Genomic DNA, 14,046 nt, shown 5'->3' with positions numbered 1-14,046 from the left:
GGCCTCCCAATGCTTACCACAGGTGCTGTTCTTTACACTGACTGTATAGAAAGAGGAGGTACAGTAAATGCTGCCCATAAACACCTCAAACCAGGCTCTTTGCCTGGTCTGTATTGTGAATAGGGGAACAAAAAAGAAAGAAAAAAAAAGAAAAAAGAAAAAGAAAAAACACAGGCAACAACCTTTTTAAAAAATTAAAGAAAAAATTAATTTGTGCTATTTATTTTTTGCATAGGAACAGTAAAAATTGGGGAGATTAGAAGGGACTTCTTACTATCAAATATATTAAATTTTCCATGTATATGATAAAAATGAAGAATTGGTTCACATCATTATGAAGACTGAGAAGCCTCAAAATTTGATAGGAGTTGCAGAAGTATGGTTAATTCAATGCCACAAACTCCTATCTTGGAGAGTGTATTACAGTAGATAAGGTGTTTGCCTTGCACAGGATCAGGTTTCAATCACCAGAAGTGATACCTAAGTGCAGAGCCAGAAGTAAGCCCTGATCTCCATGGAGTATGGCCAAAAATAGAAATAAACAAGCAAAAATAATAAACCTATCTTACAGGGCCCGTGAGGTGGCACTAGAGGTAAGTTGTCTGCCTTGCAAGCGCTAGCCAAGGAAAGACTGCGGTTCGATCCCCCCCGCATCCCATATGGTCCCCCCAAGCCAGGGGCAACTTCTGAGTGCTTAGCCAGGAGTAACCCTTGAGCATCTAACGTGTGTGGCTTACAACCAGGGTGCCACAAGTTCAATCCCCAATGTTGCTCTCATTTACTGAGTATGGTTCCTGATAGCTGGGACCCCTCCTGCCACAATAGATAAAACAAATTCTAGTGCACTATCAGACATGTATAAGTACTGCAGCTGAAAGTTTATAACCTTCTCAATGACTGCTGCAAAAATGATGTGAGACATCAAGCACAACAGAGAACAACACAGAGATCCCTGGAAAACTCTAGAAACAGAATGTTCATGAGCACTACAACCAAGAAAATGCAATCCCTAGCAAACACTTGGACAAGTAAGTGAGCATTACAATGATGTGTTGTGGTTGACTGTAAATAGATGTTCTTTGGGAGTTGGATTGAGGTCTGGTTGTCCCTAAGTTCCCAAAAGAGAAACTAATATCCTATACCCCCTGTCCAGGGAATACAGGAGAAGATGGTATGTTGATAATTCTCAGGAAATAATGAATCCACACAGAATATTGAGGAAATAGCAGACAAGAAAATTTTCACTGCAAGCTACAAGCCAGTCGCTCCAACAGTTGACATCAAAGACTGTTTCTATAATATCCCCATTCACCCAAATGACTGTAAGCAATTTGTATTCACCATTCTTCTTTAAATCATAAGGCACCTATGCACAGATTTCAGTGGATTGTTTCACCTCAGCAAATGTCTAATTCACCAACGATGTCAGTATTTTGTAGATTTAGTTCTATGTCCTTCCAGTGCAAGATTTCCTAATCCTTATGTTATAAACTACATGGACGATATTTTAATAGCCTGTTAAAATTAGAGAGAACTTTAAACCTGTATTAAGACATTATGACACATTTGTCAGTAGCTGGACTACAAGTAACAAGAGAAAAAATTCAGATGATGCCACCATATAAATACCTGAGTAATATTCTAGAACACACAATGGTACTACCTCAAAAAATTTCATTCTGGACCCGGAGAGATAGCACAGAGGCATTTGCCTTGCAAGCAGCTGATCCAGGACCAAAGGTGGTTGGTTCGAATCCCGGTGTCCCATATGGTCCCCCGTGTCTGCCAGGAGCTATTTCTGAGCAGACAGCCAGGATTAACCCCTGAGCACCGCCGGGTGTGGCCCAAAAACCAAAAAAAAAAAAAAAATTCATTCTACTGGAAAGATCTTAAAACAATGACTTTCAAAAATTTCTGGTTGGGACCGGAGTGGTAGCTCAAACGGTAAGACATCTGCCTTGCCTGCACTAGCCTAGGATGAACAGCCGTTCGATCCCCAGGCATCCCATATGAACCCCAAGCCAGGAGCAATTTCTGAGCTCATAGCCAGGAGTAATCCCTGAGCATCATCAGGTGTGGCCAAAAAAATTTTTTTCCTGAGTAATATTCATTGTGTCATTTAGGTTTCCCTAAATCAGAACTAACTAATCTGTCCCTTAGCTTAAAAGGTAACTTTGGGGCCGGAGCAGTGGCGCAGCAGTAGTGTGGTTGCCTTGTATGCAGCTGACCCAGGACAGACCTCACTTTGATCCCCAGCATCCCATATGGTCCCCCAAGCCAGGAGTGATTTCTGAGCCCATAGCCAGGACTAAACCCTGAGTGTCACTGGGTGTGGGCCCCCCACAAAAAAAAAAATCCAGCAGGAAAAATTGAAATTTTTTAGAACACCTTTTATAATTTCTTCCATCATTTGCACCTCTCCTATTCTAAATATAACTGTGTTTTATATTGATGGATCATCCTCATGGAAAGCTGGAATTGTGGGTCCATCTCTGACCACACAGTGTGCACCAATTACATATAAATATGTATATATATACATATATATACATATATATGTATATATATACATATATATACATATATATACATATATATACATATATATACATATATATATATATGAGATCTGGGAGATGTGGAAGTGGCCGAATACCTGTTTTGCAATGACGAGGCCAAAAATTCAATCCCCAGCACCACCCCAAGTCAACATCTGTACTCCCTAGTCATGTAATTCATGGCACCACAAGAAGGATATAGGCTTCTATGCATTGCAGACAAATATGAAATCCTCAAAATTAAATGACAACTACAGTAAATTAAAGGGGAAGGGGAAGATACAGCATTTGATAGATACATACAGACAGACATATATATGCATACATAAATACAAAAATAAAAGAATGAAGTAGTCAATTTTTAAAATCTATTGTACAAGCTTAGAGAGTTAGCTCAAGAGACTGGATGAAGTGCATGTTCTGTCTGCAGAATGCCTGGTTTAATCCTTATACCACATGAACTGAGCACTAATCTAGGAGTAGTACTGAGAGTGCAAGAACTTTCTATTTTGACAGCAAATCTGTATCATGGGAATTCATTTTTTAATCTAACTTTTTTATTACAGGAAGCAAAAATCATTCTAAAACAAAATGGTACTTCAAGAGGGGTCTGAGCAATTGAGAATCACCATCTCGGGACCAGGGAGAAAGTTCAAAAATCTGAAACACATATTTTGTATATAGTAATCTCAGGTTTGATTCCTAGCATTACATGGTTCCCCCAAGGCCTTTCTAGAGACCCCTGAACATTGAGGAGATAATAGTCCCCAAACACTGTGGGTGTTACCCCAAATCAAAACAATTAGTCATCTTTCTTTTATGATAATCTCATTCTTAAATCAGAGGATTATAACTAAATGGTAGAACATGTGCTTTTCATGAATGAGCGTCAGGGCTCAATCCCCAACACCCCATCTCCAAAATGGAACTATTTCTTAACCCAACTCACCATAGTTTTATGACAAAGCTATCATAACTGCAATCTCTAACAGAGAGCCTATAGTCAAATACGTCATAAATTAGTGTCAACACCAGTGCTGCATTTTGGTCAACATATCTATTACAGAAACATCTAAGCCATGCACTAATGCTGCCCTGTAGTTTTTTGGGGGCCACTCACTTATTAAATTTTTTCATATGGAAGAGATTCTTGTAAGCAATTCAACTTGGGTGAAAACCAGGGTTTTTTTCCTAAGGTTACCAGAGCTTTTAACCACTGCCTAAAGTGCACCCTGTACTGATTACCATCCCTCAGATTAACTGGATTTAGCATGCGGCAATCATACTCCTTTCAGTGGGACCCATTTCTAGTAAATCGTGAGCATTAATGACAGTTGCAAGAGCTCAAATATTATATAATCACTAATTACATTCTGCGCAATTAGTGAAGGCTCATCAGTGTGAATCACTAATGGCTGATCACCCTATTATCTCTGGGAAGGAATAGATGGCCTGCATAATTTTCTGATTGTATTAGCATAGACACAAATGCTATTAACGAACTTTGGCAATCATGAAGAGGCTCAATGTCTGTGATGGACAAAGGCAAGAGGCTCGACTAGATGGGCACAGACACTTCATTTTAAACTGCAAAGCCATGTGTTTGTAGTTTGCTATATGGCCCATTCACTCTTCGCTTTTCACAAGGAAAGCACACACAACATTCTGGTTGACCAGTTGCCAGAAAACTTACACACAAGATCAATTTAGAAAAGAATATAAAAGAAAAGTAAAATACTTTTTGAATTAAGGTTTTGCATAACCAAAGATGGTGACAAAGTAGAGTATTTACTTTTATTAACCTTTACTTACTAGACCAATATATTTGCAAACTGCTACAACAAAATACCATATACTGATTGATTTAAACACCGCTTCTGAAGTCTGAAATCCAGGAGTAAGAGAACAGCAAGTTTGGTTTCTTTTGAGACCTCTCTCCTGGTTTTCAGATAGCCATCTTCTCACTGCTTCCTCCTAATAACAAATGTGAACAAATGTGTGTCTCTATATGTCCAAATACCCTCTTAGAAGTTCAGAAGTAATCTAGGATTATGATCCCACTGATATGCCCTTATTTTATCATAACTTTATCATAAGTTTCTATTAGCTTGTACAAGCATATACTGAGGTACTGGGGCATTCAGAGCTTCAATGTATTTGTGATGGGCATAACTCAGACAATGTGTTAACCAATTATGACTATTCTAACTTAGGAAGTTCTTGCTAGAAAAAATGGCAATAGATTTAGGCTGCAAGAAAATCTTCAGGGACTCTTGAGAGTGATATTCTGCACAATGGAAGTAATGTGAAACTATTGAGCACTTGAAATATGTCAATTTAAGTGAAAAACTACAATTTTAATTTTATGTAAATTTAATTTAGGAAACATAAAACTGTGTCCCATCAAACACAGCTTTTGTTTTAGTAGTGATATATTTTACTTCAACTACTAAATATTTTATGAATAAAAATATAGCATCAGTGTGATATTGCATTGAAATTAAAAAGTTTAGTTGGGGGGGCTGGAGAGATAGCATGGAGGTAAAGCGTTTGCCTTTCATGCAAGAGGTCATCGGTTCGAATCCCAGCGTCCCATATGGTCCCCTGTGCCTGCCAGGAGCAATTTCTGAGCATGGAGCCAGGAGTAACCCCTGAGCACTGCCGGGTGTGACCCAAAAACCACAAAAAAAAAAAAAAAAAAAGTTTAGTTGGAAAATCCTAGGGATATATACCCTAGGAATTCAAAAACACAATGCAAAAATTCATTCCTCACACCTATATTTATTGCAGCACTATTTACGATAGCCAGACTCTGGAAACAACCAAGATGCCCTTCAACAGATGAATGACTAAAGAAATTGTGGTACATATACACATGGAATATTATGCAGCTGTCAGGAGAGATGAAGTCATGTCATTTTCCTATACATGGATGTACAATAGAATGGTCTCACTCATCTATGCATTTTAAGAAAAATGAAAGACATTGAAATAATTCCCAGAGATGAGGGTTGGAAGGACTGGCTCAAGATATGAAGCTCATCAAACAGAATGGTGAGTGCGACTAGAGAAATAACTACACTGAGAACTATCATAACAATGTCAGTGAGAGAAGGAAGTAGAAAGCCTGTCTTGAATATAGGCGGGGATTAGGGGAGAAGGGAGATGGGGCATTGGTGATGGAAAGGTTGCACAGGTGAAGGGTGGTGTTCTTTTTATGACTGAAAACCAATTACAATCATGTTTGTAAACATGGCATTTAAATAAAGATATTATTAAAAAATTAAGGGCCCGGAGAGATAGCACAGCGGCGTTTGCCTTGCAAGCAGCCGATCCAGGACCAAAGGTGGTTGGTTCGAATCCCGGCATCCCATATGGTCCCCTGTGCCTGCCAGGAGCTATTTCTGAGCAGATAGCCAGGAGTAACCCCTGAGCACCGCCAGGTGTGGCCCAAAAACCAAAAAAAAAAAAAAAAGAAAAAGAAAGAAAGAAAAGAAAAATTAAAATATAAAATGATTAAATAGACAAGTACCACAAGAAAAAAGTTTAGTTGAAAAATATAAGTATGTCATTGTGAGAGTTATATTGAAATTGTTGAAGTAAAAAATATTTTTAGTTTTGGTTAAATAAAATATATTACTTAAATTAAGTGTGTTTTTACTTTTTATAATGTAACTGGAAAAAACCTGAAAATTACAAGTCTGATCTATGTTTCTTAGAGACAGCATTGTGTTAGAACTTGATTTCTCTAAAAATCTCATTGTTCACCAAAATCAAGTAAGTGGACATGCTGAAAAAATAAATTTCTTTTGTCAAATGATAAAAGTTTCAGGTCTTTACAAAAATTGAGATAACACGGGCTGGAGAGGTGGCGCTAGAGGTAAGGTGTCTGCCTTGCAAGCGCTAGCCAAGGAAGGACCGCGGTTTGACCTCCTGGCATCCCATATGGTCCCCCAAAGCCAGGGGCAATTTGTGAGCGCTTAGCCAGGAGTAACCCCTGAGCATCAAACAGGGGCCCGAAAAACCAAAAAAAAAAAATTTGAGATAACAGAAATCAATCATTTCAGCATTAAGATCGTATTAATCATTCATACCTATATTAAATAACTGTCTCTCTCTCTTTTTTTTTTTTTTTTTTTTTGGTGTTTGGGTCATACCCAGTCGCACTCAGGGGTTACACCTGGCTCTGTGCTCAGAAATCACTCCTGGCAGGCATGGGGGACCATATGGGTTGCTGGGATTTGAACCACCATTGGTCCTGGATCAGCTGCGTGCAAGGCAAACACCCTACTGCTGTGCTATCTCTCTTGCCCCAATAAATGTCTTGATAATAAAAAGATTCTTATTAATAAATTCTGTCATCCTGGTGCCCCTTGCCTTCCCCAAAACATCCTAATTTATTCATCTTTCATCCCTCTTCATTTGTTTTCTCATTTACTAGAAAATTTTGGGGTAAACAATCTGATAGTCATAACTTATTTCTATTTAACACATGCTGGAAACCCACTTTGAGTTTTTCATATACAATAGGAAAAATCCATTATTTTTCATTGTTGCTGCTGTTGCTGCCTTTTTTTTTTAACTTGTGCTTCCCAGTGATGTTCAAGGACCATTCTCAGCTCTGTCCTTGGGAGTCACTCTCAGCAGTGCTCAAGGAACCGTATGGTATAGGGATTGAACCTGATATCTTGTGTACAAAACATGTACTCAGTCCTGAGGTATCTTTCAAATACTAGGTATATGGCATTTTACAGTATTAAACATCAAAGAATTTTGGGGACCCAAAATAGATATGAAGAAGTTAAACTACTACCTTTTCAAATCATAACTTAATATAAAATTCTAAAGATTCCATAAAAAAATCTCTTTGAAACAATAAAACAATGTGGCAAAATGTCAGACTACAAAATCAGTGTACAAAAATTTATCACATTTCCATATAAAAACAGCAAATAAAGTGGAAAAGAAGTCAAATAAACAAAATGGAATATGATAGGAATCAACTCAACAGAAAGGTAAGAGACATATATCAAAACCTATTGAAAGTCACAAAAGTAGAAAAGGGTAGAGAGATAGTACAAGTGCTTGCCTTGCATACAGCCAACCCAGGTTCAAAATTTCCTAAATTCCCAAAATTTCATATGGTCTCCCAAGTCCACCAGAAGTAAGTCCTGAGTAAAGAATAACCCTTTCATAAAGAGCCAAGAGTAACCTTTCAGTACTGCCAGGTGTTGCCCAAAAACAAACACACACAAAATAGTAGAAGACATAAGTAAATGGGAAAATGTTTGATGATGATGTGTTGGAAGAATTAATATAGCTAAAGTAACTATCCTACTCAGAGCATTAAACAGATTCAGTACAATTCTTATCAAAATTCCGACAGCATTTTTCAAAGATGTAGAACAAAACATTACTATAATTTATATGGAATAAAACTCCTTGAATAGTCCTGAGAAAACAATCCTGAGGAAAAAAGTTTGGAAGCATCATAGTACCTGACTTTAAACTATGCTGCAAAGGACAGCAGGTAGTGTTTTGCCTTTCAAGTGATTGACCAAGTTTGATCCCTGGCATCCCATTTGGTTTTATCAAGCCAGGCAGGAGTAACTCCTGAGAACCACTATTAAGTGTGATCCAAAAACTAAAAGAAAAAAAAGAAGAAGCTCTGACAAAGAATGGGAGATAAAGAAACTATCATTAACTATGGGTGATTGCAAATTGGTTCAACTCTATGGAAAACAGTATTGAGAGCTCCTCAAAAAATATTTTTAAAAAGATCAATCATATAAGCCAGTAATTTGACTTATCTGTCTTTTTAAAGAAGAATAATAGCAAAACATCAGTTACAGGGGGTGACTCATAATTGACATCATCATCCTTAAACGGACAGGAGCGGGCTTATGGCAGAAGGCTTTTTAATATTTTTTTATTTTTTTATTTTTTTGGAAAGCCTGTCTAGAGTACAGGCCAGTATGGGGTGAGGAGGAAGGACACTTGGGGTATTGGTGATGAGAATGTTGCACTGGTGAAGGGTTTATATATATATATATATATATATATATATATATATATATATATATATATATATATATATATATATTTAAAATATATATATATTTAAAAAAGAAAAAAGAAAAGGAAAGAAAAGATAAGGCCTCCCAATGCTTATCACAGGCTGTGTTCTTTACTCTGTATAGAAAGAGGAGGTACAGTAAATGCTCCCCATATACACCTCAAGCCCTTTGCCTGGTCTGTATTGTGAATGGGGAGGGGGGACAAAAAAAAACCAGAAGGCTTTTTAAAACTCATTCTTCTTGGATTCTGCCCATTTTTGGCATATTAGACTTTTACCCCAGTTTATTACTTTTCTCTTCTTCAAACAAAACCACGTAACTTGAACTAGCTAGTCCTGCCTCCCAGTTAGAGGGGGAAATAAGGGCGGCACCAAAACCAAATACGTGCAAGACTACTAAGTAGTAGGCTAGGTAAAGAGGGGACCACATATTCTAGCAGCCCCGGGGGTGAGGGAAGAGGATATGGGAGGTAGGACGAAAATGGAGGTGTAGGGAGGACAAATTGGTGATGGGAATCTCCCTGATTTTATGTAAATATGTACCTAAAATATTATTGTCAACAATATGTAAGCCACTATGATCAAAATAAAAATTATATTAAAAAAAAAGAACTCATTCTTTTTTTAAAAAAAAGCCTTAGGGCTGTTTTCCTATACCTAGCACTTCATGGTCCCCAATCAGACAACCTTCAAAAATTAATTAAATAATTTTTTAAGAATTATGGGAGAGGGCCAGAGAGATAGCATGGAGGTAAGGCGTTTGCCTTTCATGCAGAAGGTCATTGGTTCAAATCCCGGCATCCCATATGGTCCCCCCAGCCTGCTAGGAGTGACTTCTGAGCATAGAGCCAGGAGTAATTCCTGAACACTGCCAGGTGTGACCCAAAAACCAATAAATAAATAAATAAATAAATAAAAATAAAGAATTATGGGATAGGCAAGAGTCCCATAAAATAAAGCAAAGAGAATTTGCAGCCTGCATTGAAATGTTCATTGGAATGTTCATTATATAAGTATTTCCCAAGCTACCTTGGTTTGGGGCTTTCTTTGCGTTTAAGATTCCTTTACTAGGTGTGTTTTCATTTTCTTTCTTGGGGGGTGGCATATACAGCAGTGCTCAGAGGTTACTCCTGGCTGTATGCTTCAGGAATCATTCCTGAAAACACATTGGGAACCCAAGAGGGGTTGACCAAATAAATACAAGGCATGCCTGGCCCACTGTGCTTTTCCTTGGTTCTACTGGGTACATTTTCAAAGAAAACAGACTAGTCAGCCTACTGGTAATTGGTTTTGGAATTTGTTTTCTTGCATTCTTTTTAGGGCATGATAGGAGACCAAAACTATCCTCTAATAAGGAGTAAACCTGGATTAAACACAGAGAAAGGGGCTTTATCCTTTGCAGGATCTCTCTGGCCCTGTGGACTTTATTCAATCTTATCAAGATTGTGCTTCCTACTGATTATCTCTTGATGGGTATGATGTTGGTTTGAGCTATGGTCCAGTTTGCATTTCGCCCTTAGGGTGGGCTTGGATGGAGAAGGATGGAGGCCTTTATTCTTAGGTCATGGCCACTTGGCTTCATCCCCCATCAACCGGTGGGTCTGGGGTCCAGGAAAGCGATGGGTATTGAACTCACTCACAGGCAGGCTTCAGGAAGCATCAACTTTATTCATGCCCTATCCACCACATGTGTGGCCTATATCATAACCTTTTAAGCATTCTGCCATTCTCTAGCTAGCCCTGCATCTTAACTCCTTTCAGCCATCTTCCCTTTGACCTCCATGCTGGCAAAAGACCAAAAGGGGCTAATCCCCTGGGTCAAAGGCCTTATATAACCTTCCAAGACCACTCCCCGGAATGGGAGGGGTCTTGCAGGTAAGGTTACACGTAATATCCGGTTCCCAAGACCCCTCCCAGAAATGGGCGGGTCTCAGGTAGGTACACCTAAATCCAGGGTGGAGTTACAGTCCAGGAAGTCAAAAGAAGCAGGAACTTCCCAAATACTTCCTGATTTTTTCATGACCTAAAATGCATTGCTAAGGAGCTTCCTACCTGACTACCTACTTCAGTGAGGATGCACTACAATTGTTTACTAACAGGTTAGGAGATCTTGTAGGTGGTGTCAAACCCTTTAAGTATTGTTATTACAAAGCAACTGGGGGAAAGCAACTAACGAATGACCTACCTTCCAGGATACATGATCACATAGTACAGTTTATTCCCTTTTTGTTGTTGTTATTTTTGGTTTTTGGGTCACACCTGGCAGCGCTCAGTGGTTACTCCTGGCTCTATGCTCAGAAATCGCCCCTGGCAGGCACAGGGGACCATATGGGATGCCGGGGTTTGAACCACCGTCCTTCTGATGAAAGGCAAACGCCTTACCTCCATGCTATCTCTCTGGCCCCACAGTTTATTCTTTTTTTGTTTGTTTGTTTGTTTGTTTTGGGGCCATACCCGGCGGTGCTCAGGGGTTACTCCTGGCTGTCTGCTCAGAAATAGCTCCTGGCAGGCTTGGGGGACCATATGGGACACCGAGATTTGAACCAACCACCTTTAGTCCTGGTTCGGCTGTTTGCAAGGCAAACGCCACTGTGCTTTCTCTCCGGACCCACCACAGTTTATTCTTATCCTATATTATGACAGCCCAGCTTAACTCCCACAGGGAATATCTAAAATATCCTAAATCATCACAGAATTCTCCTAATATCACATTCTCATTTAAAAAAATACTGAATGAAGGGCATAAGAGAAATAGATCTTGCTTTAGCTCTTTGTTCTTTCTAGCATCAATAAATTTTAGGGATAAAGAAATCATGCCTGCATATGTTGGAAGGATGCCCACTTTGAAGATTATTTGCTACCTGAATGTTGGGTCATTTACATGAGCCCCTGGAAGAATTTCAAAGAGTCTCTCAACCTAGTTACTCAGATAAAAAGAAAACTCAGGTGTTGAGTTTGGTTGTTTGTGTATGGCTCATATTGATGAGGTTTGCATTTCAAACACACAGCATTTTATTGAACCTTATTTTTCTGTCCTCTAATTAGAAAAAATGTGATAAAATCAGAATCAGAGATTAAAATGTATTTAAAACCAAAAAATTATAGCTATAACAGGATCATATAAATATTTGATTTAATATACATAAAACAAATGTTATTCTGTGTACTTAACTTAAACCACTACTAGTGGTTTAACATTTTTAATTTTAAATTAGAACATAAAAGGTAAAGTATGATTAATAAAAGTAACTAATATCAAAAGTCATCCTTTAAAAACTTAGAAAAAGAACAAAGAAGAAAACATGAACCAAACACTCATGTAATATGAACTTCAAGAGAAATAGTGGGAAAGACAGGAAAGAAAGAAAGAAAGAAAGAAAGAAAGAAAGAAAGAAAGAAAGAAAGAAAGAAAGGAAGGAAGGAAGGAAGGAAGGAAGGAAGGAAGGAAGGAAGGAAGGAAGGAAGGAAGGAAGGAAGGAAGGAAGGAAGAAGGAAGAGTTTCTTAGAGATCATATACCCATAGGAGACCAAGAGAGTTAAAAATATATTGGGGCTGGAGCTGTGGTGCAAGCAGTAAGGCGTTTGCCTTCTGAGTGCTAGCCTAGGACGGACTACAGTTCTATCCCCTGGTGTCCCATATGGTCCCCCAAGCCAGGACTGATTTCTGAGCTCATAGCCAGTAGTAACCCCTGAGCATCACCGGATATGGCCGAAAATCCAAATATATATATATATATATATATATATATATATATTAATTCATTTCCTTTATGGCTTTTAATTGAAGAATTTAATCCATTTATATTTAATTATTGACAGGTAAAGACTCCCTGCTAACCTCTTGTGTTTGGTTTTTGTTTTTGGACCACACCCGGGAGCACTCGGGTTATTCTTGGGTCTTGCACTCAGAAATTACTCCTGGCAATAAATACAGAATGATAGAACTTTTCTGAGGTACTTACAATATACACCATATATACATATAATACTCCAAGAACAAATACAATGGTCTAATAGGTAGAAACTCAAATCACTGTAATTGTTAGCATTTACTGGGAAGAAACAACACTAAGCCTCAACTATCCATTATACCATAAAGAAACCAGCAACAATGGAAACAATGGTTTAGAGTGGAACAGGTATGTAATCATCCTTTTACTACAAAGGCCTATAATAATGTCTTAGGGAGCTTATACACAGATACAGGTGAAGAATATGATTGGAAGCTAGAGACTCCAGTGGCAGCGTTTCCTAACAATATGTTTTAATGCCTTAACCTTAGTAGGTCTAAAATAACCTCTCAGCTTCTCTGTCCACAGGGATTCTTGGATACAAAGGGTGAACACCCTAATTTGACACCTTGGTGTCAGTCATACTAGATACCATATTCAGTTTGCATTATGAAAATGTCTTGATAAAACACTCCAATATACCCTTCTCCTCTGGTTTATGTCCTCTATTAGGACCTGAAGCATATGATCATTCAGACCACTGAAACAGTCAACTGAAAACCACAAACTTATGTTACAGGACCTACTCATCAAACATGTTTTGGCAAATTAACATTTCCTTTTTTTCCCTTTCTCTCTCTCTCCTCCCTACTTCTTTCCTTCTACCATTTCTTCTTCCTCTTCTTCCTCCTCCTGATCAACTCAATCTATGTCAAATAAAACTCACACTGTTAGTGTCTCTTTGGGAAAGGAACTTCGATACATAAGATGCAGCGGACAATACTACATAGGGTAGACACCTCCATAGGTAGGCCTCATTAACACATTGTTTGATACTTGAGATGCAAAACCTATGTGTATCCTAAACTGTCCCAGCCATTATCTAACCCTGAAACCTTCATTTTGCAAGGCCCAACCCCATCACTGATGAAATGCCTAGAAACTAGAAAGACCTCCCAACTCCGATGCACCAACCCAATCTCTTATTTGATTTAATTTTTTAATTTATTTTTACTATTTTACATATTTTTATTTTCTCCTCTCTCTTATCTTTTGCTCTCCCTTTCTCTCTTTCTTAATCTATACTTATGCTAATTATTTATCTTAATTCAACCAGTCCTTAAGAGCTCAGATCCATCCTATTAGGGTCAGAACTCTAACATCACCTTAAGAATAGATCACTAATGTATGTCTTTATGTGGACATGAGTACATTGAGAGAAAACTTCTCTATGAGAGCCAAACCTAAATTGTAAACAATCCATGCCTATAGTATATATAGCCACTCCTATATACACTATATATACATATATATATTTCACCTTCAGAAATCCTATTATCCCTTCACACCCCAATCCCAATCCACTATCTTGCCTTAGTAATGATCTTTACCTTCAGGTCTTAACCCATTAGGTATCAAGACTGACCTACTGCCCCAATAAGCCATCACCCAGTTCCCAAGA

The 14,046-nt window shown here is 38.2% G+C and overlaps 1 non-coding gene and 1 pseudogene across 1 annotated transcript; both read left to right on the top strand.

Annotated features, from left to right (window-relative positions):
• Nucleotides 1-133, top strand: LOC126012621 (small nucleolar RNA SNORA51). Its single transcript, XR_007497072.1, has one exon. It is a non-coding gene; the product is annotated as a small nucleolar RNA SNORA51 (small nucleolar RNA).
• An 8,580-nt stretch (nt 134-8,713) lies between these two features.
• On the top strand, nt 8,714-8,837 carry LOC126012645 (uncharacterized; annotated as a pseudogene).
• Nucleotides 8,838-14,046: the final 5,209 nt, after the last annotated feature.

The sequence above is a fragment of the Suncus etruscus genome, chromosome 6 (assembly GCF_024139225.1).
Source record: "Suncus etruscus isolate mSunEtr1 chromosome 6, mSunEtr1.pri.cur, whole genome shotgun sequence".
In the NCBI taxonomy this organism is placed as follows: Eukaryota; Metazoa; Chordata; class Mammalia; order Eulipotyphla; family Soricidae; genus Suncus; species Suncus etruscus.
The sequence above is the reverse complement of the archived record's forward strand: the minus strand, read 5'-3'. Positions and strand labels throughout refer to the sequence as shown.